At 38.3% G+C, this 26,925-nt stretch overlaps 1 long non-coding RNA gene and 1 pseudogene across 2 annotated transcripts in view; one reads left to right on the plus strand and one right to left on the minus strand.

Annotated features, from left to right (window-relative positions):
* Positions 1–26,925, minus strand: part of LOC309662610 — a 592,813-nt gene that overhangs the window by 400,272 nt on the left and 165,616 nt on the right. The window lies entirely within an intron of this gene.
* LOC309662544 (cationic amino acid transporter 3 pseudogene) lies at positions 35–16,164 on the plus strand (annotated as a pseudogene). The gene is made up of 2 exons (XR_014268411.1): positions 35–106; positions 183–16,164. The product of XR_014268411.1 is annotated as a cationic amino acid transporter 3 pseudogene (transcript).

Consider the following 26,925-nt stretch of genomic DNA (forward strand, 5'->3'; position numbering starts at 1 on the left):
CGTGACCGGGGCGGGCAGTTGGGGGGCGAGGCCGGTGGTTGGCCCGAGGACTTATGTCCCTGTGGCTTCCGCGGCAAAATAGGATGCTCGTCGTCGCGTCTCACAGGTGGACTGTCATTTATTATGACTCTTACCAGTACAGTTACTTCTTACTCCTCCTCTGCCTCCTTCTTTTCTTTTAGAGCCCGTTCTGCCAAGTCTTACCGGCGAAAGAAAACACCGAAATTGGTCCTGATGGTCCTAGACGGCCGCGGGAGAGAAGAGTGCGCTTGGGTGGAGGTGGATGCACCTGGAAAGGAGTCCGCCCCGAAGAGTGCCCGACCAGCTGTCATCCAGCCGGCAGAAGAGCAAGTTAATGCTACACCGCTTAGAAGAGACGGGTTCCCAAACAAGCCAGTGGAGGAATTCAGCCTAGACTCCAGGAGTGCTTGCTTGAGGCTTTCATGACTCTTGGACGCCAAAAAGGGTCATTTGCTATCTGGGCGCTTACCATTGTGTGGTAAACATCGAATGCCCAAGGATGTTGATTTCAAACTTGCGGATAACAACATAAGCTGAGTTTTCTATCTCTTACCTTAAGAACACTCCCTTCACAGGTCCTGGTACTAGGCCCACGAATGAACCACCTAGGTTTTATTTGCCTCAGATTTGAAACATTGGCTAAAGAGTGTTAAATCTCCTAGTCAACTGGGAATGACAAGTCTAAATAACAAATGGTACTTGAACCACACAAGGTAATGTTGGAGAAGGGTAGAGAAACCTCAGCAAAAGCTTTTGTCACATTTTACCCCTGTGTGCAAACATTTTTCATGGGATTTTTCTATTTTATTTAGTTACATACACATTTTAAAATAATGAAAAGTGTCCATAGTTTTTAAAGAGTATAACCGTTTTAATATGCTACGTTTAAACTTTGACAACCAAACAGGTAAAGTAAGAAAAGAAAGTGAGCATAGTATCTAGTTGGTAAGAATAATTTATTATACTGGAAGCTACCAGATAATTCACTGTAGAGTTGCTTAACTGCTAAAATCTTTAGTTATAGCTTTGTAAACTTGAAAACAAGGGAAGGGAGCCAAAGTTTCTTCTCGTACTCTGGGTCAGACACTTTACAAATCTAAAAGAAAATGAAAAGAAACATTTCACCTATTCTGGTATGGAAATTTAATCATTTTGTTTTTTCAGCCTTTGCTATTTCAAAGTTGTTTTTTTTTAAAAAAAAAAAAAAGACCTGTGCAAGACTTAGAGGCCAAACTAATGGTTACCAGGGGGCAAGGGTCAGGGGGAGGAGGGATAGTTAGGGAGTTTGGGATTGACATTTACACACTGCTATATTTAAAATGGATAACCAAAAAGGACCTACTGTATAGCACAGGGAACTCTGCTCAATATTATTTAACAACATAAATGGGAAAAGAATTTGAAAAAGAATAGATACATGTACATGTTAAAAAAAAAAAAAAAAGGCCTGTGCAGTTTTGCAAATGAATCTCCTCACCTCAGGACAATCTCTTTTCCTAAGAGAACAAGGAAGAAATGTTTTCTACTTGCTAATAATTTGTTCTCTAGTTTTTTGGGTTTTTTTAATATTATTTATTTGGTTGCACCAGGTCTTAGTTGCGGCTTGCTGGCTCCTTAGTTGCAGCACGCAGGCTCCTTAGTTGCGGCATGCATGAGAGATCTAGTTCCCTGACCAGGGATCGAACCCAGGCCCCCTGCATTGGGAGTGCAGAGTCTTATCCACTGCGCCACCAGGGAAGCCCCTGTTCTCTAGTTTTAATTGAGCCATCAAGATCTACTGTAAAGGGGACAAAAACAAGAGAGGGAAACAGAAAAGAGCTAACTGGGTGCAAGAGATTCCAAAAACCTAATCCTGAGACAAAACTCCCTAGGTAATTGATCTACAAGAGGAGAGATTTGGCCTGGCAAGGGGAGAGAGAAGAGTATTAAATAATTAACTTTTTAAATCCTCCCAGCAATGTTTTAAGGTATCAGTATTCAAATGAAGAAACTGAAAAGTAGAAAAATTATACATATATCATTGAAGGTAATGCTAGCACTGCCTCTATCAAGTGGTAAGAGTTTGTAGGCACAGTGAGGGAAGACATTAGAAGCAGAGAAATCAGCATATGCACTATATGGCTGTACTACAAGCTACAACGGTCATTCCAAATATTTATTGAGGACAAGACCCTGTGTTAAGTGCTGGGGATACAGAGATAAGTAAAACAGCTGTCCTAAAGCAACTGATGCTAGTGAGAGAAACCTTCAAGAAAACAACAACAAAAAAATACAATATAAGGTAAATAAGTGTTGTGGTAGAGGCAAATTTCAAAAGATTGGAAAATGATTAGGCAACAAGAGCCAGAGGTGATGTGGGAAAGCCAATGAACGTGGTTCTTCAGTTGAGTCCAAATATTCATCCTAAAAATTGTTCTGGAATAGGTTCTAAGGAAGTGAAGTCAAACAAGAGAGAAGATGAGCAAGGAAACAAACTATTCTAGGCAAAGGAATTCGAAAATGTCTAATTCAACAAATAAGTGAGCCACATTTATTTAGATAAATAAATGAAAGTTGCAAGAGATAGGTGCTCTGAGAGCTTACATTAGGGTCATTCACTGATCTGGTCAGAAAAGTTAGGTAAGGCATGTTTGAGGAGGTCTCCTGGAAGAGGGATCTGAAGGATGAGAGACTGAAGAAAGGAGAAAAGGAAACAGAGAGCATCGTGTATTTTGTCAGGAGTGAACAGTGCAAACCTGAGGGACTGAAAGGAGGCCATTGTGGCTAGAGCATAGTTTGCAGGGAGACCAAACTAAGCAGAACTTGGTTGGCCATACTGAGAACCTTCATCTTTTTCTTCAGAGCAAAGTGGGGAAGGGATATGACCTGATCAGATCTGTGTTTTGAAAAGATCATTCCAGATGCAGTGTGGGAACAGGAACAGGATCAGCCTTGGACCAGGTAGGATCTATAGGCCATGGTTAGTGTTGGTAGTAAGTAGTTCAAGCGGACTGGGATGGGCACAAGGAGACGGAGACAAGTGCGGAAAATGGACCGATTTAGGAAGTGAAATAGGAGGTCTTGGGAATGGATTTTGATAAGGCAGAGTGGAATGAATGGGGATTGAGGGAGAGGAAGGAGTCAGAAATGATGGGATTTCTGGCAGGCCCAGTGGGTGGATAGCAATGCTCACTGAGGTGTGGGGAACACTGAAAGAGAGTCGGATTTGGGGGAAGATGGTGATTTCAATTCAAACATGTTGAGTCTCAGATGTTTTCGGGACTTCAAGGAGAGATGTCATGTAAACAGATCTATGGGTCTGCAGCACTGAGGAGAAGTCTGGGCTGGAGAAAAAGTATTTTATGGTTTGTAATATGTTCTTTTCCACAAGGTACTTATTTTTTCAAAATGCAAATATTATAAATATTTTGGAAAAATGAAATAAAAAGTAGAAGTCTCTAGAGCTGTTTCCCAAACTTCCTTTCAAATTACCTGGGGACTTCATTTTGAAGAAAACAAGTTCTCAGGCTTCTACCCTATAGATTCTGATTATACATGTCTAGTATGAAGCCTCAAAATTCGGATTTTTAACAAGTGCCACCGGTGATCCTTCCTCTCAGTGATTTTCTCTGGGCAATGGTACTCTAGTGCCAGAGGCCACCTGCATAAGAGTTATCCTAAGTGCTTATTAAAATATAGACTCTTGGGCCCTGCAGACTAAAATCTCTGGGGATGGGAGGACTGGAGAAAGGAAGATGGTACAGTACCAGGTTGTCCAAGATTTCACCATCTATGGCAGAGGTGTCCTAGGCCCTCCACCAGGCAGTTCAGAGGAGAGCTGGTGTCCTTTGTTGTATGATGCAAATGTAGGCAGCAGGCAGCCCTGGCAGGCTGGTATGATAACAGCTTTCCTGGCTTCTAGCCCAGGTCTCCCGCCCTGTCCATTGAAATGGTGCTCAGCCTATTCTGATGCTCTCTTTTTCTGCCACTCCTGTCAAACCTCATCCTTCCCTCCCTGGGGAAGGTGTTACGGGTATTATGCTCCCAGTTCAGAGGTTTCTTTTAGCTAATCTGGCCAGGGTTGGGAGAGAAATAGGTTCAAATGCTATGTTTCACAGCAAGGTTTTTTTTATTCTCAAGAACCTACTTTGTAAGCGTTTTGTTTTTAAAGACTGAATTGTTAGTGTCACTGTAACATCTCTATTTCTCTATGAGGTTCTGTAGATGTAGAGGAAGAATCAGAAAGTATGAGGGGAAAAGAGAAGATTAGAATTTTTTTTTTTTTTGGCTGTGCCGTGCGGCATGCAGGATATTAGTTCCCTTACCAGGGATTGAACCCACCCTCCACACTCTCTGCAGTGGAAGTGTGGAGCCTCAACCACTGGACCACCAGGGAAGCCTCTAGAATTATTTTTTGTGATGGGAAATACAGCAAACACACAGAATAGTTCATTAAACAGATGTGTACTGCTTAAAGACTATAACCCAAACACTCATGTAACCCCCACTGGGTCAGAAACTAGAACATTATCAACATCCCAAAAGGCCCCAAAGTGCCCCTTCCCTTATAACCCCCAAGTACCTAGGGTTAATAACCACTGTCATGATTATTAACATATTCACTTTCTTGCTTTTCTTTATAGTTTTATTGACTAATCACTCAAACAATATAACTTATGCCTGTCTTTCAACTCTATATAAATGGAATCATAGAGTAAGTTTTTTTTCACGTCTTGAATGTTTTTAATCAAAGTTATATCTTTAAGATTCATCCATGTGGATGTGGCTATAGATTTTTATTAAAATTTCTTTAACTGTATGTATTAATTTCAGGGAGAATAATATCCTTCCACATGAGCCTTCCCTTTCTGTAATGTGGTATAACTCTACATTTATTCAAGTGTCCTAATGTGTTTTCTAAAAAATTTTTCATTTTCATCATATGAGTCTCATACGTTATAATAGGTAGAATTCTAAAGATGGCCCTCCAAGATTCCCATCCCCTGGTGAGCCAATAAAACAATAGTCCTGGGCTTCCCCAGTGGCACAGTGGTTGAGAATCCACCTGCCAATGCAGGGGACACGGGTTCGATCCCTGGTCTGGGAAGATCCCACATGCCGCGGAGCAACTAAGCTCGTGTGCCACAACTACTGAACCTGTGCTCTAGAGCTCGTGAGCCACAACTACTGAGCCCGCGTGCCGCAACTACTGAAGCCCGCACACCTAGAGCCCGTGCTCCACAATGAGAGAAGCCACTGCAATGAGAAGCCCGCGCACTGCATCGAAGAGTAGCCCCTGCTCGCCGCAACTAGAGAAAGCCCGCGTGCAGCAGCGAAGACCCAACACAGCCAAAAATAAATAAATAAATAAATAAAATTTTTTTTAAAAACAAAAAACAATAGTCCTGCTGTGAAGGCCTTTTACGAATGTAAAAGAGGCAACCCCGAGCTCCAGGGACTGGACCTTGAAGGGCATGTTCAGGTTGGAGGGCCCATGTGTGGACCAGGAGGGGACCAGACTCCGCTCCAGAACCAGCCTCTAGAGTGACCTTTCTAGCCCCAGGCTGTGCTTGTGCATCCCTGGGGGACGCAGGAGGCAGATACTGCCATGCCTGGGCCCCGCACCAGGCTAACCACATGCCATTACTAGAGATGAGCCACAACATGCCTGGATTTCTGATCTACAGAACTGCGAGATAATAAATCAGTGTTGTTTTAAGATGTGCGTGTTGCAGTAATGTGTTATGGCAGCAAAAGAAAATTAATACACACCTTTCTTATTAAGCAAAAATCTTTTTGGCTCATCAAGTAAGCCTTTACTCGAAGTAGGATGATACCAGGGAGGTCACACTACTCAAGTCCTATAGCTGAGATCACTTCACCTTTTAGAATCCAGACTAAAAATGCACGTATATCTACTGAAGGTGACACTTGAAGCTACTCTCAGCTGCCTCTGAAGCTGGGTTTGGTAGATTGATAGTACTCGGGAGGTGAGGGACGACAAGTCGGGGAAAGCACAGCAACAAAAGCCAAGAGCTTGCGGTGGAGCAGAGGGAGCACTGCGGCTCCTCAACCTGTTTGCTCACTTCACATTTAGATTCGTCCAGCCCATGCTCTGGAAGCAAATGCATGCTAAATGTAGTTCCCATGTTCCAATAAAAAAGTGAAGAAAGAAATAAAGGCTAGATTGCTGTGAAATAACTGAAAATAAATATTGACATTTATCAAGTCTAACATTAAAGATCCATCTATTATCATAAATAATGCGTAATTCCAGAGACCATTTGTGTCTGAAAGGCATAATTTAAAATTAGAACACAAAGTATCCTGGCATGTAGATAGTTCCATGCGAGCTCAATCTAGTTACTGAAAAAGAAAGGAACATTTCCTTCTTAAAATGAAAAAAAAAAAACTTTGCTTGTTCTGGAAATATATATATATAAACTAAGCTAAAATAAATTATTGGCTTGCTGCCCAGTAATTCTAAAAGATGGCATTCTAATGCTACCTGAAAAATAATGATACACATGACAAATCAGGGAGCTAGTGAAACTTGAGTCTTCACTTGTATGCATGTAAAGCTTACACATAAAACAAGGAAGATGTAGCTTTAGCTAATTCATACTGAGATTTATTGTTAATAGGAGTCATAAGAGTACATGGGATTTTACAAAGCATAAAATATGGAAGACAAATTTTCTGCCCTGAGGAGCTTAGTAAAACATGTGTAGGCAGTAGCTAACAGGAAAAATATTAAGTCATGATGATTTACAAGTGATCACCAATGGGAGACTGGGTATAAAAAAAAAAGATGTCATAAAAACAAAGAATTGGGAAATGCCAGGGATTTGAAAAAAGATTGCAAAAGCTTGAAGGAAGAATGAAAAAGAGATGTGAGAAATGAAAGACAAAGGTCTAAGAAATGAGGAAGGAGAAAAAACTGGAGATAAAGATAAAAGAAAAGACTTGCCACTGTGAGGCATGAACCAATACATGAGAAAAAACGTAGGATTCATTTGCTTGACAAACCTCTGAAATTAGACAACTGGAAATCCTAACTATACAATTTACTTCTTATAAAGTTTAAGAGCAAATTTTCCAAACAGTAGACACTAAACCAAACTTCTTGTTCAAGCCAAATTATTCCATCTATAACATATGTATATATAAATAAGATTCCGTACAACTCTGTATGCAGCTGAATTGTGAACAATTTAAAAGCTTAAGAATATTTTTTAGCTATAATGTAAAAGGAACTTCACTTTAGACTATATATTCAAAAGCAGTAGTTTTCTTTATATATACATATGTTCTAGAAAAGTCCCAGTGCTATGGCAATACTGAAATCAGACCCAATATTTCTCTCCAAGATAAAGGGCAACTTCCTGTACAGTGTATTCAGGGCCCACACCATCTCCATGTGCTACCTTTGAGGACACAGCAGGTGTACAGTTTTCTCTTTATTCACCAAATAGGTCATACTCAGGAAATTATCTGTTCAAAAAATTTGCGCATCTTTAAATGACATTGTCTTTTTATTAATGAGTTTTGAGCATTCTTTATAAATTCTGGGTATTCCTTTTCAGATATGTGACTTTCAAATATTTCTCCCAGTCTGTGGCCTGTCTATTCATTCTCTTAAGTGTCTTGCAAAAGGCATGAGTTCTTAATTTTAATGAAGGGAATTTATCATTTTTTTTCTTTTATGGGTTGTGCCTTTAGTATCATATCTAAGAAATCTTTGTCTAACCCAAGATCACAAAAATTTTCTCCCAAGTTTTCATCAACAAGTTTTATGCTTTAAGGTTTTGCTTTTAGGTCTATGATCCATTGTGAGTTAATTTTATATATAAGGTGTGAGGTATGAGTTGAAGTTCATTTTTAAAATTTTCTTTGCATATAGATGTCAAACAGTTTCAGCACCAACTGTTAAAAAGATTATCTTTTTTCCATTGAATTGCCTTTGCACCTCTGTCAAGAATCAGTTCACTATATATTTGTGTGTCTATTTCTGGGCTCCCTCTTCTTTCTATATTTTTGCCGTTTACCACACCATCTTGACTACTCTACCTTTACAGTAAGTAAATGAGGTGGTGTGAGTCCTCCACTTTGGTCTTTTTAAAAATTGTTTTGGCTATCCTAGTTCTATATGAAGTTTTAAGTAAATGTATCAATTTCTAGAAAAAATTTTGCTGTAATTTTTATTGGGATTGCATTGAATATATATATTATATTGAGGAAAATTGGCATATTAACAATATTGAGTCTTCCAATCCAAGGACAGAGTATTTCTCTCCATCTATTTAGATCTTCTTTGATTTCTTTCATCATTATTTTATAGTTTTCAGCATATAGATCCTGCATATTTTTGTTAGATTTATATCTAAGTATTTCATGGTTTTGGTACTTTTTTTAAACATAAATTTATTTATTTATTTATTTTTGGCTGTGTTGGGTCTTCATTGCTGCACACAGGCTTTCTCTAGTTGCAGCGAACGGGGGCTACTCTTCATTGCGGTACGCGTGCTTCTTATTGCAGTGGCTTCTCTTGTTGCAGAGCACGGGCTCTAGGCACGTGGGCTTCAGTAGTTGTGACACGAGGGCTCAGTAGTTGTAGCTCACGGGCTTAGTTGCTCCACAGCATGTGGGATCTTCCCGGACCAGGGCTCGAACCCATGTCCCCTGCACTGGCAGGCGGATTCTTAACCGCTGCGCCACCAGGGAAGCCCAATATGTGAATTTTAAGAATGGCTGTCAAGTGTGGGAAAAGTGCTATCAGACTGTTCATTTTTTCATATAGGCATTGTAAGATATCAGGGTTTCATGTTTCTTTGTGCAGTAATTAATTGAAAATATTCTTTGAATCAATAACAGTTACTACTCATTCTTGATGTCCTTGTTGTAATAGCACATTATGAGTTTTATATTACTTTTTTCAAAGTAATCCTTTTGTGTCTAATCAAAGAGTTTCAAATCGTTTTCTAGTGTGTTCATATGATTCCTTCCTCTCATTAATTGCATTATCAAACAATCCAAGAGCCTATTCATCACTTCTATTTGAAATGTATCTCTTCCTTTAGTGAATTCCTGCTTTTGGTGATGATTTGACACCTTTTTGTTGCAAATACTTCTTGATGTCAGAACAATTTCTATTAATTTAATTGCTTACCTTTTCCACTTTTGTTTCATATTCCATTAATTTTTTTATCTGAATTTTTTCTCAGTTCCTTATAAATAGATTTAAAGATGAAGAAAGATGGTCCCCTTTATGTAATTCAAATAAGGTGATTGCAATTTCTTAAATATAGAAGCATTTCAAAGTGTCTTTCTGTATTACAGTTATAATGATGTATTTGCTGGTTGTCAATCTTTTGAATAAGCTTTTTGGTTTTTCTTCTGTGTTGGGGTTTTTCTTCCAAATCTTTGAAAATATATTTTAGCGTCTGTAAAATATCCTTGACCCATGTTGTAAAGCTTGAACAGCTTTATAATGGATAACCCATTATATTACTCTTAGACTTTTTTTTTAATCCAAGTTGATAGGTTTATGTAAAATACTCCATTTGTGAGAGGAACCTGAAATGAAAATAACTGTTGTAAAATGCCGAGGTGGTTAACAACTGTGAAGCAGCTTTTTCTCTTACCAGATTAAAGGAATGAGCTGCATGTGGTGTATATCCTGCACACTTGTTAACATCCTTTAAAGGTTGCTGGGAGCCCTTTTCCTCACCTTTGCTGGACAACACTCCATGAATGTTTTCAACCACAGGTTACTATTTCCAAAAGTTATTTTACACTGTTGGATAAAGCCACAGGCTGGTTTTCAGTCGGTGAAAAAATTTATAACTATACATAGAGTTTTCGATAACAGCAGTAGAGCACAATAATGGCCAACTAATGGAGTAGTATTTGGTTTCTGGTTTATTTATCTGCTAACCCTTCCATTATATAAATATTTTCCCATTACTTCTATTCATTCTTCATAAACTGTTACTTTTTTCCCTATTTTGGGCATTTTCCCAAGTTCTCATGCACAAATTAGTTAAATTTAACAATTATTTCTAGGATTCCCATTAAATTTCTGTTAATTGAATCATGATTATTGTTTCATCATGACCTCTGAGAGTTCCCTTAAAAATGCAATAACCTCAACTACTCTTTTCAGCTCTTCAAAATAATATGGAATGTTCTTACTCAGTTGTTTTTTGATTCATGGGTAATCTAAGAAAAGATAGTTGTCTTGTGCTCCATAGAATAGTCACAGCTTTTGAGGGCTTTCGATATATTCGCTTAGTCTGAAAACCCATCCCGTGTAAGTAATGTCTGTCTTGTTGAAAATAATTTACAAACAAAACAATGTTTTTGATCTTTTTTTGCCTTGGCATAAACTAGCTAGAATCTCATAAGAGTATGACTATTTAAAACTTTTTTTTTCAAAATATCTTTTTGAGAAACATCTCTCTTGCCCATTTTATGTTCTGTTTGATTCTGTATAAATATTATTGGAATCACAATTTTGAAGGAAAAATTTTTCTTTAATTAAAGTACTGAATGACATTATTACTTTTCGCAATAGGGCCATAATAAAAGACCACAGTCCTTATTAAGGTCGATGAAGTCATCAACATGAAACTGCTGCCAACCTTTGTTGACTATACAAATTGTATTTTGCTTGACTATTTTCTATTTCTCCTGCTTTTTCATTTCCTCTTTGGGAGTGCCCTGATTCTCATAATCTTTATCTCTTCTGTTGTCATTTTAATCATCTAAATTTTCTTGGCTCTAATGAATGCTTTCTTTTCTTCATGATTTTGGCAGTTTTAGTATACATTCCAAGCTAATAAGAAAGTTTTTGATATTTTGAAGCTTTTGTGAATCTTCAGTTTAAATTTTTTGCTTCCAAAAGGATACTCTCTTCATGAGAACTCAATTTTCCACTTATAATTTTACTCATCTGATGACTGAAAGAATTTTCCACAGACTATCTTCTAGCTCCATATGTTGCAAACCTTGTTTCTCCTCCACTAACAGCCTATTCCCACCATCCAGGTACCACTCATCTTGCGGTAGCCTCTGGCCTTGCACCTTCATACCACCATGCCAAGTGAGCAGGCAGAACAGGCAATTGAAGTATGCTGAGAGGTTATTCTTACCCTGAGGTGCTTAGCAATAACCATAGGAGTGGCTGTGAACCACGTAAATATATCCCACTAAACCTAAAATAGCATATCTCCAAATCAACTACCTCTAAGCTGGATCCCAAAACTGCCTAAGCAATTGCAAAGCCACCTAACACAAGGGGAAGTGTGATGAAGGGAAAGACAGAAAGGAAAGACACAGCAATCTTCACTGGTTGGAGTTAAAATATCTTACTTGGGCAAATTTTGCAAAAATATATAATTTGGGGGGCACGTCATTAGAGTCCCTATCAAGAAGCTTTATTAATATTTTCTTCCAAGGAGTCATGACACATCAACCTCCTTAGCTTCTTGGTAAATCTGCCTCTGGACGTTACTTCCAGGCTTTATCCACAATTTCCCCAACTGCCTGAAATGTCTTCTCTTTTTCTACTCCTAGCAAATCCCTACTCTTCTTTCACGGCTTAATTCAAATGTCAGTAATTCCCTGAGAAAGAACTCAGTGTATTGGAAAGAATTTGGACTCTGATAAAAGACAGATAGAGGTTTTCAATCTTGGTTGGGCTTCATGTTCTTTGTGTGTCACAACCAAAGTACTAACTTCTTTGAGCCTCAATTTCTTCATATATAAAATACGGATAAAATATATATACATTGCTGACTTGTAAGAATTTTTTTAAATTTAGCAATTTCATCAATTCTATTTTTTCTCATTTTAATATCTCTCCATAGACTATTGGAAACATTGAGAAAATGGTGCTTAAGAGAGGCTTTAAATTATTTGTTTCTCTTCTTTTAGCATTATTTTATTATTTGGGTGATCAAAAGAACTGGAACTAGGATGAAGTGAGTGAGACATTTGCCTTAGGTCCAAACTATAGGGAGGTGTCAAAAAACTCAGTAATCAATATAAATTCAATATTTTTAAAACATCAGTGAAAAAAATCCATAATGAACAAAATATCAAAAATTTTTTTAACGATGGGATCAGTACTACTGATTTTTCCTTTGCCTTAGGCTCCAATATGACTCACATTGGAGCTGGTGATCAAAACTTGATGGAAGAATTTGGAAGATTATTTTTTATAACTATTCATAGCATTTAAATTATTCTCTTTATATTCAGTTGTTTTTACATATGCCATATTTCAATACCTCCAGTATTAATTTTTCTAGCATCAAACCTTAACCCTCGGGCTTCCCTGGTGGCGCAGTGGTTGAGAATCTGCCTGCTAATGCAGGGGACACGGGTTCGAGCCCTGGTCTGGGAAGATCCCACATGCCGCGGAGCAACTAGGCCAGTGAGCCACAACTACTGAGCCTGCGCGTCTGCAGCTTGTGCTCCGCAACAAGAGAGGCTGCGACAGTGAGAGGCCCGTGCACCGCGATGAAGAGTGGCCCCCGCTCGCCACAGCTGGAGAAAGCCCTCACACAGAAACGAAGACCCAACACAGCCAAAAATAAATAATAAATAAATAGCGCATTCCCTAAAAACAACAACAACAACAAAAAAAACCTTAACCCTCCACAATAGATGATTATGCGCAAATTATCTTTGTTTTACCTTAGAAATATTGTTTGCTCTATTGAAAAGTAGGTTACTGTTTTGGAAATCAATTTCTGTTATAGATAACCTCACTCTAGAATGATCTATTCCATTTTTTCCTACACTGAAGCTATTTAAATTTCACTCTCAACCTTTTGCAAAATGACTCATTTCAGAGTACTTCCAAGATCTTATGCTTCCTTTAGGAATTCTACCTATATACCAGTAAGTTGTTCTTATTTTCCACCTAAATTATTTAGCCAAATTTATTTATGACTATTTCTCTGAGGTGATGGAGTAAAACACTTCAGATAGTCTACTTGAGATATGCTCTGTAATGTGTACTCTCATACACTGTTGGTGAAAGTATAAATCGGTACTTGCTTAAGGTCAATTCTAACATAACCACCAAATTTGAAATATGCATGGCACATATTACTTTTATAATTAAAATAATAATTTTTTAAGTGCAGTTTTTTTCCCGTTCTATCCTTCTAGGTGAAAGAGTACAGGATCCCTGGCTTCAAGGACCTCATACTTTAAAGGTGAAGGAGAAAAGAATAACTTGTGGTCTTTACATAGGGTGATATTTTAAAATTGTTTTGAGGTGTGTTTTCATATTATAAATATTAATTATAACCCATAATTATAGCCCACATAGAAAGTATAAGGAGAGTGTAAAAAATTTTGAAGCTGCCTTAATTCTACACTTCGAAATTAAAGATAATTTTGTGTTAAATGTAAATAAATCCTCAAACTCAGAACAAATGAATTATTATACTATTCATATATTTCTCTTTTTTAATTATTTTGTTTATTTTTTGAATGGGTAACATGCATATGATACGAAATTCAAAAGTTACAAAAGGGCATACAGTGAAAATTGTCTCTCTCCCACCCTGTTCTCAGGACTCATAGTTCCTCTCCTTAGAGGCAACCACTGTTGCCAGCTCTTGGTTAGCTTCTCAGATGTCTTTTGTGAATATAAGGATATATTCTGCTCGCTGTCTCTTTTTTTTTTTTTTGGCACAAAGATTATTTCATTCTATACACTATTATGCATATATCTTAAGAATGACAGTCTTTTTAATGGCTATGTTATATTCAATTGAAAGGATGTAGCATTCTTCATCATCATTATTTAGGTTGCTTCTGATCTTTTAACAATTACAAGCAATGCAGAAAAGCCCGTAACCTTTTACATGTGCCATTTCTTTGTATATCAATATACATCTGTAAGAAAGAATTTCTAGAAGCAACAGCTTTGAAGCCTGAGCAACCGAACTCGGCAGCCACAACCCGACTCGGCTGAACTCAGCTTCTCCGAACCCTATCCTAGACGTTCTGCGCCCTGGGCCTGCAACAGCTCCCTGATCCTTCCTAGCGTCCTCTTCAATTCCAGCTAGAATGCTGTGGCAGGCGCTTTGCAGATTTGGTCAAAAGCTGGCATGCAGACGTACACTGGAGACAGGCATGGCTGAGACTCGCCTTGCCAGATGCCTGACCACTCTGGACTTAGTGGCCCTAGGTGTGGGCAGCACATTGGGTGCAGGGCAGCACATTGATTGCAGGCGTGTATGTCCTGGCTGACGAGGTGGCCAAAGATAAAGCAGGACCATCCATTGTGATCTGCTTTCTAGCGGCCGCCCTATCTTCTATGTTGGCTGGGCTGTGCTATGCTGAGTTTGATGCTCGGGTTCCCCATTCTGGTTCTGCATATCTCTACAGCCACGTCACTGTGGGTGAACTCTGGGCTGGAAACTCATCCTCTCCTATGTCATTGGTACAGCCAGTGTGGCCCGGGCCTGGAGCTCAGCTTTTGACAGCCTGATTGGGAACCACATCTCTCAGACCCTGCAGGGGAGCATCTCACTGCACATTCCCCACGTCCTCGCAGAATATCCAGACATTTTTGCTATGGGCCTTGTGTTGTTGCTCAGTGGATTGCTGGCTCTGGGTGCTAGTGAGTCGGCCCGGGTTACCAAAGTGTTCACAGTGGTGAATCTTTTGGTTCTCGGTTTTGTCATCATCTCTGGCTTCATTACGGGAGATCTGCACAACTGGAAGCTCACAGAAGAGGACTACAAACTGGCCATGGCTGGACTCAATGACACCTATAGCTTGGGCCCTGTGGGCTCTGGAGGGTTTGTGCCTTTCGGCTTCGAGGGGATTCTCCTTGGAGCAGCGACCTGTTTCTATGCATTTGTTGGTTTCGACTGTATTGCTACCACTGGGGAAGAGGCCCAGAATCCCCGGCGTTCCATCCCCACAGTCATTGTGATTTCACTCTTCGTCTGCTTTTTGGCCTATTTTGGTGTCTCTTTGGCACTCACGCTCATAATGCCTTACTATCAGCTTCAACCCGAGAGCCCCTTGCCTGAGGCCTTTCTTTGTACTGGATGGGCCCCTGCCCGCTATGTTGTAGCCGTAGGATCCCTCTGTGCTCTGTCTACCAGCCTCTGGGCTCTATGTTCTCCATGCCTCGGGTGATCTACGTGATGGCAGAGGATGGCCTCCTATTTCGTGTCCTTGCCGGGAACCACACCGGCACACACACCCTCATCGTGGCCACTGTGGTCTTTGGCATTATCGCAGGATTCATGGCATTCCTCTTTGAACTTACTGATCTGGTGGACCTCATGTCAATTGGGACCCTGCTTGCTTACTCCCTGGTGGCTATTTGTGTTCTCATCCTCAGGTATCAGCCTGACCAGGAGATGAGGAATGAGGAAGGTGAAGTGGAGGAGAAGATCCATGAAGCAGAGAAGCTGACCCTACAGGGACTATTTTGTCCACTCAACTCCATCCCCACTCCACTCTCTGGCCAAGTGGTCTACGTTTGTTCCTCACTGCTTGCTCTACTGCTGGGTGTCCTTTGCCTGCTGCTGGCCCAGTGGTCCGTTCCACCGCTTTCTGGAGACCCAGGGTGGATTGCAACGTTTGTGCTGCTCCTGATGCTCATTTCTAGGATCACTGAAGTCATCTGGAGACAGCCACCGAGCTCCACTCCACTTCACTTTAAGGTACCTGCTTTGCCTCTCCTCCCACTGATGAGCATCTTCGTGAATATTTACCTTATGATGCAGATGACAGCTGGCACCTGGGCCCGATTTGGGGTCTGGATGCTGATTGGGTTTGCTATCTACTTTGGCTAGGGGATGCAGCACAGCCTGGAAGAGGTTAAGAGTGACCAACCCCCACTCAAGTCTAGGGCCAAAAACTATAGACCTGGATTTCAGCAGTGCCTGTACACATTTGATCTGACATAATCACACCTGAGTGCTCTCTGGTCTCCCCACACAATAATGGAGAGTACTCCTGACCACACGGAGAGCTAGGCTTCCCATGGGATGTTGGTGGGGGAACACAGATAGAGCTCTGTAGTTATTGTGGAGTGAAGAATGTGTCTTTGCTGTTTCTTATCTATTTTTTTTTTACTTGTCTACTTTTTAATTGTATCTGTAGCTGCTTATTGGCCTTTAAAAATTATTATTAAAAGAAACTAGAAATAAAAAAAAAGAATTTCTAGAAGTAGAATTGCTGGGCTAAAGGATCTATACAACTATAGTTTCAATAGATATTACCAAATTATCCTCCACAGAGGTTGTACTAAGTTACATTCCCACCAGAAATGCCTTTTTCCCCACCCTGGACAGCACAGTGTATGATCACATTTTAAAAATTGTTGACAGTATGATAGTTTTAAAAAATGGTATCTCACAACATTGTAAATCAACTATACTTCAATTTTTTAAAATGGTATCTCATCATAGTTCTGTATTTTTTCTAATTATGAGGGAGGTGGATCATCACTTCATGTGTTTAAGAGCAACATTTACTTTCAAGGCTCATTATGGAAAGAGTAGTCAATATTTCCTTCCAGATTTGACTAGATTCTTTTCCTTTCAATGAAAAAAAAAAAAAAAACCCTCCTACTGAGTTGTAGCTTTATAACAGCTACCATTAAAATAAATAGATAGGGGCTTCCCTGGTGGCACAGTGGTTGAGAATCTGCCTGCTAATGCAGGGGACACGGGTTCGAGCCCTGATCTGGGAAGATCCCACATGCCACGGACCAACTAGGCCCGTGAGCCACAACTACTGAGCTTGCGCGTCTGGAGCCTGTGCTCCGCAACAAGAGAGGCCACGATGGTGAGAGGCCCGCGCACCGCGATGAAGAGTGGCCCCCGCTTGCCACAACTAGAGAAAGCCCTCGCACAGAAAACGAAGACCCAACACAGCCAAAAATAAATAAATAAATAAAACAATTATTTTTAAAAAAATAGATAAATAAATAAAAACATTACAACACTTTAGAATATAAAAGCAGAGTTTTTCCACCTTTTCTGGAAGAATTCAAAAGTTTATCTTTGGATTGTAACAAAGATGTGAAATTTCACTGAGATTATCTATTAGTAAAGTTGGAAATCCCCACAGTATATAAATGCTCAATTTGAATTGCTTTTCACAATTCCATGCCAAAATGCAAAAAAAAAAAAAAAAAAACAATAAAAAATGTTTTCCTTCAAAACAATAGCTGTGATATTATTCAGTAATAAAAAGTAAACTTCTAAGACTTAGAAAATCCCTCTTCTAATGAAAGCTTGTCTTTAGGGACCTTCTAAAATGATTATTGATGAGTAACATAAGTATAGTATAAATTTTAATGCGGTATCCATAAATAACATTCTTACATTGTTGCTAGAGTAGTAACACCAATGTAAATAAATATTGTAAATGAATGTCAGTAGTAATGTTTCCCTCTGTTCTATGTCATTTCACTGTTGGCATTAAACCATTCTCTTTCTTTTTTTAATTTTTAAAAATTTTTATCGGAGTATAGTTGATTTACAATGTTGTGTTAGTTTCTGCTGTATAGCAAAGTGAACCAGTTATATGCATATACATATATCCACTCTTTTTTAGATTCTTTTCCCATATAGGTCATTACAGAGTATTGAGTAGAGTTCCCTGTGCTATACAGTAGGTCCTTATTAGTTATCTAGTTTATATATAGTAGTATACCATTATCTTTTAATCATTGTTATAAAAGTTAGTCTTACTAAATAAAATCTAGCACTTGAAATGTATCAAACATCTTAGAACTTTTCTAGTTAGTTTGTATTGATAGTATGGAAATACTTAGTATTTTTAATATCTTTTTGGGGGGGGGAAATCAGTCTTCTTACTCCCTACTTTCCACCCACCTGATCATCCTCATCCAGAGAAATAGCTCTCTCAAGTTACAGATAAGAGATGCCAATTAATCAATCCGGCTGGTCACTGGAGTGAAAGATGTCACTGCCAGATCCCCTGATAACCTGTATAGTGGCACAGACTCCTGGAATTGAAAAGGAGCCAGCTCGAGGAGTCATTTAATCCAGACCTCTCTCTTCCTGCAAGGCTCTGCCTGAAATGTCTAAGACAGATGGTTTGTCCTTAAAATTCACCAGGGACAGAGATTCTACAGTATTACTCTGGAGCCTTTTCTAATGTTTAATCACTATTACTGTCAGGTTAGCTTAAGCTCTTTCCTGCTAGTTTTTCCTCTGCAGACATGGAAAACAGTTGGTCAGCAACCTCTTTATAATCACCTTTCCAATAGGCAAAGACAGTTACCAAGGTGCCCTTCAGCCTTGTTTTTTCAAGTTTACACAATTTATCTTCTCTATATCACTATTTTATCTCATTAAACATATGGATTACTTTTCATTAAACTCTTTTTTAAAAATTTTTATTTTATTTTTATTTTTGGCTGCATTGGGTCTTCGTTGCTGCACGTGGGCTACTCTTCTTTGCGGTGTGCGGGCTTGTCATTGCGGTGGCTTCTCTTGTTGCGGAGCATGGGCTCTAGGCACGCAGGCTTCAGTAGTTGTGGCACGTGGGCTCACATTGTGACTGGCGGGCTCTAGAGCGCAGGCTCAGTAGTCGTGGTGCACGGGGCTTAGTTGCTCCATGGCATGTGGGATCTTCCTGGACCAGGGAGGGCTCGAACCCGTGTCCCCTGCATCAGCAGGCGGATTCTTAACCACTGCACCACCAGGGAAGCCCATCATTAAATTCTTTCCATTTGTTCTATATCACCCCTAATTTAACATTATAGTAAGTTCTTTAATTGTAATGTGGTTTTTAAATTTTTAATTATTGTAGGATAAGGTAACAACACTTTTGTTTATTCACTAAATAAGTACTTATTGAGTATTTTGTGCCAGCAAGAAAAAGATAGGCAGATCTCCTGCTCTCATATAATATATATTCTAATAGAAGAAATCAAGAATAAGCAATTAAAAATGGATCTATAATGTAATATAATATAATGTTATGATAAGAATAAAGCACCTTGTATGAATTAGAAAAAAGCTAGGCTGCTGTGATAGAGACCCAACAATAATTCAGTGGTTTGAAAAAGAGGTTTGTTTCTTACCTAACGGTCCACCCTGACTGCTCTGTCATCAAGAAGTTCTGCTCCATAAAGCCATTCAGGGATTCCAATCCTTCCATCATGTTGCATCATCAAACCTTAGGTCATTGTCACTATCTTTATAGTATAAGCTGGGTGACCCAGAGTTCCAGCCAGCAGAGAGGAGAAAGACAGTATGGATGAAGCTATCCCAGGCCCAGAAATGGCACACATCACTTGCACAGTTAGAGAACATAGTTACAGGGCCACACTTGGCAAGAGAGACCGGCTAGCCATGTGCCCATGAAGAAGAGGAGAATGGATTTCGGGGGGCCCAGATAGGGTGTTGCAAACACTATCAACATTGGGACGTTCCTGGTGGTCCAGTGGTTAAGAATCCGCCTTCCAATGCAGGAGATGCGAGTTTGATCCCTGGTCGGGGAACTGAGACCCCACATGCCATGGGGCAACTAAGCTCGCATGCTGCAACTACCGAGTGCCGCAACTACCGAGCCCACCCACTCTGGAGCCCTCGCACCACAACTAAAGAGAAGCCCATGCGCCACAACGAAGAGCCTGCTCAATGCAACAAAAGATCCCACATGACGCAGTGAAGACCTGATGCAGCCAAATAAATAAATAAATAAATATTTTTAAAATGTAGATTTGGTTTTTTTTTTAGAATATAAAGAATTTTTTATTTTCCAGGACAAAGAGAAAAAGAAAATATTTTCAAATTTTCATTGAGTTGTAACAAATTCAAAAAATAAAGAATCGATTAAAATGGAAAATTTGCCTATCAATGCGATGCATATACATGATTATATTTAATAAAAAATACTTCAAGGCAAATATATATATATATTTTTTATATTGGAGTAGAGCCGATTAACAAAGTTGTGATAGTTTCAGGTGCACAGCAAAGCGACTCAGCTATACATGTACACGTATCCATTCTCCCCCAGACTCCCCTCCCATCCAGGCTGCCACATAACATTGAGCAGAGTTCCCTGTGCTATACAGTAGGTCCTTGTTGGTTATCCTTTTTAAATATAGCAATGTGTACATGTCAATCCCAAACTCCGTAACTACCCCTTCCTTCCACGATGTTTCTCCCCAATAGCCTCAGATCCTGTTTTACCTCTTTATGTGTTTCTGCTTCCAGTGTCAAACACTGGACTGTTTCTCAGAAGATGCTCTAGGAGCACTGGAAAGTCCTAGGAATCTACCTCCCCCCACTCTACCTCACCCAGGGGGGAGTGATGAGTGCAGGAGTATGAAAGACCAACCCCCTTACCCTCTGCTGTCAGGATGATTCTGAGGCATAACTTACATTTCAGAGTTCCCATGTAAGCATAGGCTGAAGCTACTCTCTATGGGAGTTGGCCTGAGATTCATCCTTGCTTGGATGTCTTCTCTTTCCTGTCCTGCTTTCCACATCCCCTTCTTGGTTTCCCCCAAGAGTACTTTCTTAATAAATCACTTGCACATGAATCCTCATCTGATGGTCTGCTTCTAGGAAACTTAATCTAAGACACAAGGTAAAGCATTAAAGGTGCTGGATCATTTTCAGTGGCTTCACACATACGATCAAAAAGAGTATTTGGACAAGTATGAATGACTTAGCTAGCAGCTATCACCACTACTGTGGGAAAAAAACAAACAAACAAACGAAAATGTGTATTTCTGTTGCTAGGGGTACATTCATATACATAAATTTAGCTTTTGTGATGTGGATATCTACAATTTGTTCAAAAAGTGAATGCATTTGTATCTTGTATATTATCAAATTAAGCTTCATAAAAGCAGTCTTCTAATTGGATCTTTGAAGATAAAGGGAATACAGTTAAGTTAACAGAGAGAATGGGCAATGAAAGTGCTCAGTGACACCTCAGCACTGGGTAACCCACAGGTACTTAGAGCCTTTCCAAATACAAGATATCATGGATTCTAAAGCACCGAAGAGTGACATCTTTTGGGGGCCCAAATATATTGCATGTAATTGTTTCGAACAAGGGTAGTGGTTGCTGAACCACAGAGAAAACCGTGCGGGCCTTTGGGTATGGGGAGGCAGAAGGACTGCAGAAGAAGCAACTGGCAAAAGATTAGCTGATTTAGTTTTGACTTTACAAATTGTAACCATCTGTGATTCTCTTCTATAATCCTAATTAATAAATTAACACAGAAGTTTATGTTGCACAGTATTTTTTACAATAATATTAAAGTATGTAAATATGAGACTTATTTGTGTGTTGCAGAATTACTAGGTTTTGTATGAGTAATTAACACAGCAAGATAGAATTTTTTTTAAATAGGTTTCTAAGTTAAAATATCGCCTTTGATAAATACAAAAATCAGGAACTAGAGATGCTAAAGTAAAATTCTACAAATTTTACCCTCTCGGAGCCCTACAGACTCCTCTGAGACACTGTGGCTTTACTCACAGGTACAATTGTACATTTATTTTTGTGCTTATTTGATTAATGTCTGTCTCCCACACTAAACTATAGATCTGTGAGGACTACTTTTGATCACTGTTGTATCTCCAGCATCAAATGCAATACCTAACACATAATAGGTACTCAAAAAAATTTTGTTGACCAAAAAAAATTCATGAATATATAAATACAGAATAATTTATATTAAATTTCAAATAATAAAATCTTTACCATCTAAAGTACATGGTGCAAGTATTCTTATACACTACTCTGTAAATTATAGAAAATGGATAATACAAATGATTCTTGTCCTTAGAAATGCAAATAAATTATACCCAGTAGAATGCAGTTGATTATTGCTCTATGCATAGATCAGTTTTGCATCATTTGTAAATGTAGTTTAGCTTTCCATACTGCCCACATGTATGTGGTTCTTTGAATTCTCCTTTGAACTGCATATAACATTCTACTGGTTCCCTCATTAATCAATGCATTAAATTAGATATTTGATATGTGTTTATATTTGTATGAGTCATGACTTTACCTTCTTTTAGAAAATATGCTTTAATACCTTAAAAACATCTTAAATAATACTAATAGTTTATTTATGTAGACAAAGATGTATTGAGAATGAACTACATGAACACTGTACTATGCCTGAGCAGGAACTGAATACACACCTTTAAAGAATTTTACTAGTCAAGCTGCAAAGAGATTACTAAAAAAACTATTCTTACATATTTTGTTTTTTATCACTATTGTTAGTCCATGTAACAAAGTACTAGCACTTCACTGTATCATTCAAACCCTTCCCCAGCTTCTTAGGATTTGCATACTAGGAAAATATTTTACAGAGACCATCCATACAAGTATTTCAAAATGTCCTGGTTTGCAGTTAAATTCATTCTTTTATTTTCTGTTTTCTTTTGTTGTTGTTATTTTGTTACATTTTATGTGCTTTATAACTGAAGAATTACTCAAAGTTGGAAAAAGAGATAGCTCAAGCACAGGAATTTCAACTCCATACATGTTTTGAAGAGTGCAAAAAGTTGTATTACGGGGGGGGGGGGGGTACTAAATTACATATGATTTTTTTCAAACAAATGCCAAGAACTATATCTGCTAATAAGTTTTACCCAGCTTGGAAACCAAACTCAGCCACATAGTATGAGAATGCCAGATATACGACAATAAATATTTTTGGCGTAGTTTCAAAGCTACATAATGCCAGACATAGACATGTAAAAGTAATGGCAAAAACTACAAAGATTATAAAAGAAATAAAGTCACAGTTCGTAATTCATATGATTATGTTCAATAGCAGGTTTAGACAGCTTTTCACATAATAAGATCCACATGTAAAAGCATCAGCTTATTTTACTCAGAAAAAGATAACAGATATTTAAATGGCTTTTAAAAGTAAAATTTTATTGAGAGGTTGTAAATGTATTTTTGTAAGCTGAAGCAGAGTAACTTAAATTGTCTTTTTGTTTCTATTTAGATACCCAACTTCTGCTTCCCTTTTTGTCACACGGAAAAGTTAAATAAGAAAAGAAAATGCGGTTTCAAAGATTGGGTCTTCTCTGAATTACTGTCACTGTAGTCTGTATATTAAAACTGGAAAACACTGTTCCCCTAAAATTAAATAAATTGTGCATTGCATTTAGAGAAAGGATGAAGGAAATATAGTTGTCAGATGTTCAAACCCTGATTTGACTACTGGGTACAGATTGTGGGGCTCACAGCCAAAGTTAATAAAATAGTCCGAAGTAATTCCATTGTATCCTCCATTGCAAGGTGAGTATCTCAGGCTGTTTTTTTGTTTCTTTGTTTGTTTTTTTAATTAATTTATTTTTGGCTGCGTTGGGTCTTCGTTGCTGCGTGCGGGCTTTCTCTAGTTGCAGAGAGCAGGGGCTACTCTTCCTTGCTGTGCGCGAGCTTCTCATCGCAGTGGCTTCTCTTGTTGCAGAGCACAGGCTCTAGGCACGTGGGCTTCAGTAGTTGTGGCACGTGGGCTCAGTAGTTGTGGTTTGTGGCCTCCAGAGTGCAGGCTCAGTAGTTGTGGCACACGGGCTTACTTGCTCCGCAGCATGTGGGATCTTCCCGGACCAGGGCTCGAACCTGTGTCCCCTGCATTGTCACGCAGATTCTTACCCACTGCGCCACCAGGGAAGTCCCTCAGGCTGGTTTTTAAGTTCAGGTATTCTAGCAACATTTTGTGCTACTTGGAATATTTTATTTTGGACCTAAAGACCTCAAACTAAATTGCGTTTGTGATGGGTTTGATTTCCAGAGATAAAAGAAGTATACTTTTGTGTTTTCCTTCTGCTTAATTTATAGATTAGAAATGATCAGCCATCAGGGTGGGCTAATGAAAAGCAAGACTAAGGGGAAATGCTAGTGAAAGAAGGATGGAAGAAACTATAGAATCTGAGATAAACTGTCAGTCCCTTAGGCAAGATAAGCCAGAACACCACAGTGCCAAGAACAACTAGCTCAGATTTCAGTTCTCAGTCACAAGCAACACTGCGAATTGAGGTTTAGTTCTTAAAAAAGGAATTTTACCAGGATGGAAAATAATAATTTAGTAGGTGAACTGAAAATTTTCACATTTTAAGATTTCATAGTAAGTGCAATAAAATATTTGGTAGTACTATATGTGTATATTGTATTGATTTTTTATTTTGTTGGATAAAATATAAAAAATGTTTTTGTTTCTGATCAACCCAGTGAAAACTTATAATGTAGGATAAGTTATGTGGCATCTCTATCAACTATTATAAAAGGGAAAAATAATGTTTTGCAAACACATATTTTCCTTAGTTCCAAGTTTTGCAAGAAACTTTTAAATACCCCTCTAGTGATGCACTATTTGTATTGAATACATGTGTAATGCATTGGTGGGAATATGCACTCTTACTTAGATGTGGGTGAAAACGTTTGTTACAAAAAGACACTTTCAGATTGAGTTCTATCCGCATTTACACATGGATCCCTTTAATGGATGTTGAGAGTCTCGATTTAGAACTTTTAATAGGCTCGTTTACATTTTGCAAATCTCTACCTTTGAAATAAAAATGTAGTGATCCACCCATCTGCAGACAATTAGGACCAGCAGCCAAGTATAAAAGGGTGGAGAACTTTTAATAGGTGTTTATAGATTGGAAGCACCGACCCCCTTTTAAATGAAAGAGGCCTAAGAAGAAATAGTAAGTGTTAAGGATAACCATGAAATTCATTTAACCCCCCAAGCAGAAGATCCGTTATCAAAGAATTGACAGAAGTCTACACCTTCTAACTTAAGGTTCTTAGCTTGAGTACCTAGCAAATGTACTTAGAAAGAAATATCTTATTTAGAAGTGTTTTGATTATAAATTCTTAGCCGCTAAGGTCAAAACACAAGCCCACAAGAAGACCAACAGTAAGGTATGTGATATAAAAACAAATATTTCCATAAAACCTTTGCCCTAGCAAAAAGGGAAATTCTTAGTAGGTTCAAGGTGGGAATTTAGGGAATAGTATTTTTTTTACAGAAAATACTGGTTAGGCGTTTTATATAGGGGGTTCTGCATTTGTAAAGGGATAATTTGCTCTAAAATATGTGGGCAACCAGCCTAAATTCTCTAATTGAGTAGTTTGCTCATAACCCCAGGCCATTAGGTGAATGTAAACTGTTACAGGCTTAGTAAGAAAATAGTCCCATTAGGATTTTTGTATTTGTATGCGGTTGTGTGTTAGAGTAACTGTTTCCAAAATCATGGATTAATGAAAAGCTCTTTTTTCTGAGTTTGCAAATACCAGCTTTGAAATGCTCAAACTCAAATTAAGCCAAGGATTCTTTTGTTGTTCTGGTGGTGGTTTTACAGTTAAAATTTTTTTTACAAGATCAAGTCTCAGCTATAAGTTCCATTGTTAAGTTATCTAAGGAAAGTTAGAGATATTTAATTGGCTGGTCGTTAATAAAGGAAAGCAGCCAAATTTTCTGTGATACTGTCATTCAAATACTTTGCTCACATCCTAAAATCCCCCTCATTGGCCACTGCCAAGGAACTTGATGCACAGAAAATGGGTATGACTTTTAAAAACTAACTACTAGTGCACAAATTCAAGAAATGTTGTGTGCATGTGTTTCATTTAGTACACGTGCGGCGGGTAAGCTCGTATTTCTGTGAAGGAGAAGACAACTTTATGTGCTGCTTCTTGCATCTAGTCTTGGGCTCCTCTTATAATGGATCCCTTCAGTTAAACAGTCTACTTCCTTTCCTGTTGCATGATTCCTGTTAACTCATCACATTGTTTCTTACCAAGCATAGTATACTTGTACAGCAGGGCAAGGAAGGAACCCAAAATAGACTATGTAATACTCCTTTCAATCAGTAACTATAAAATGCAGAAGAAATTCAGTCAAAGGAGGAAAATATCTGACCAAATATATCAGATAAATTATATAGACATTCAAATTGAGATAATCCATGTCTTTTTCGTGTCTCCATTTTCCCACTGTAATTGGCTCTAGTGCTAAGAAGGTTGTGGATACTAGTATTACATCAAACCTTCTTTTAAAAACTGAATTACACAAGACCTTTTCTTCGCAATTAAATAAATAACAAAATCACAGTTGGAGTCCAATACCAATCTCTTAGGGCAGCTGGGCAGTGCTAGGTGTTTTCATAGGCTGTTTAACTTTTCACTGTCAAGTTTCCTTTTTTCCACTTAAAAATTTCCTATTTCAAATCATTATAACAGTACAGCAATACCATAAATATATATTTGCCTAAACCATTTAGTTGAGAAAGTCAGAATGATGTGATATGGGAGGAAATATAAATATAAAAAGAAATTCTAAAAAGAAGATACTAAAGCAGAATTGTTCTGAAATGACTTGTTGTAAGAAGTGAAAAATTAAACTCATATACACAGGGGGATGTGAAGAAAGAAGGGATTTTTAAGAGGGCCCTGCTCTACTGTGAAAGTATGTGGAAACTCCATACCTTGAAAGAATGTACTAAAGATTTCTAGAATAGTTGGATAGTTTTGAATAGTTTTCTTAAAAACTTTCTAAGAGATATAACAAAGAGATTGTATTTATTATCTTCTTTGGATTGAGACTGAAGCTTGAATACTTGCATAATAAATTTTGGACAAGCTGAGAGATGAGATTTGCTGAAAGAACCGACGATAAAGGAAATACAAATTGACTCTAGTAACAACGAAATGGAGAGAAAGGACTTATCTTCAAAATTCTTCCCTTAACTTATCATTTTCAAAAGTAATAAAATAATACTATAGAGAGGAAAGGCAGCGATTCATCAGATTTTTTCACATACCGGTTTACCAATATTTTTAATACTAGCATAGCTATGAATTGTGTTAAGAGCAAAGTGAAAATATGTATGTAGATAT

This window comes from Balaenoptera physalus (assembly GCF_965194825.1).
Source record: "Balaenoptera physalus genome assembly, chromosome: 6".
NCBI lineage: Eukaryota > Metazoa > Chordata > Mammalia > Artiodactyla > Balaenopteridae > Balaenoptera > Balaenoptera physalus.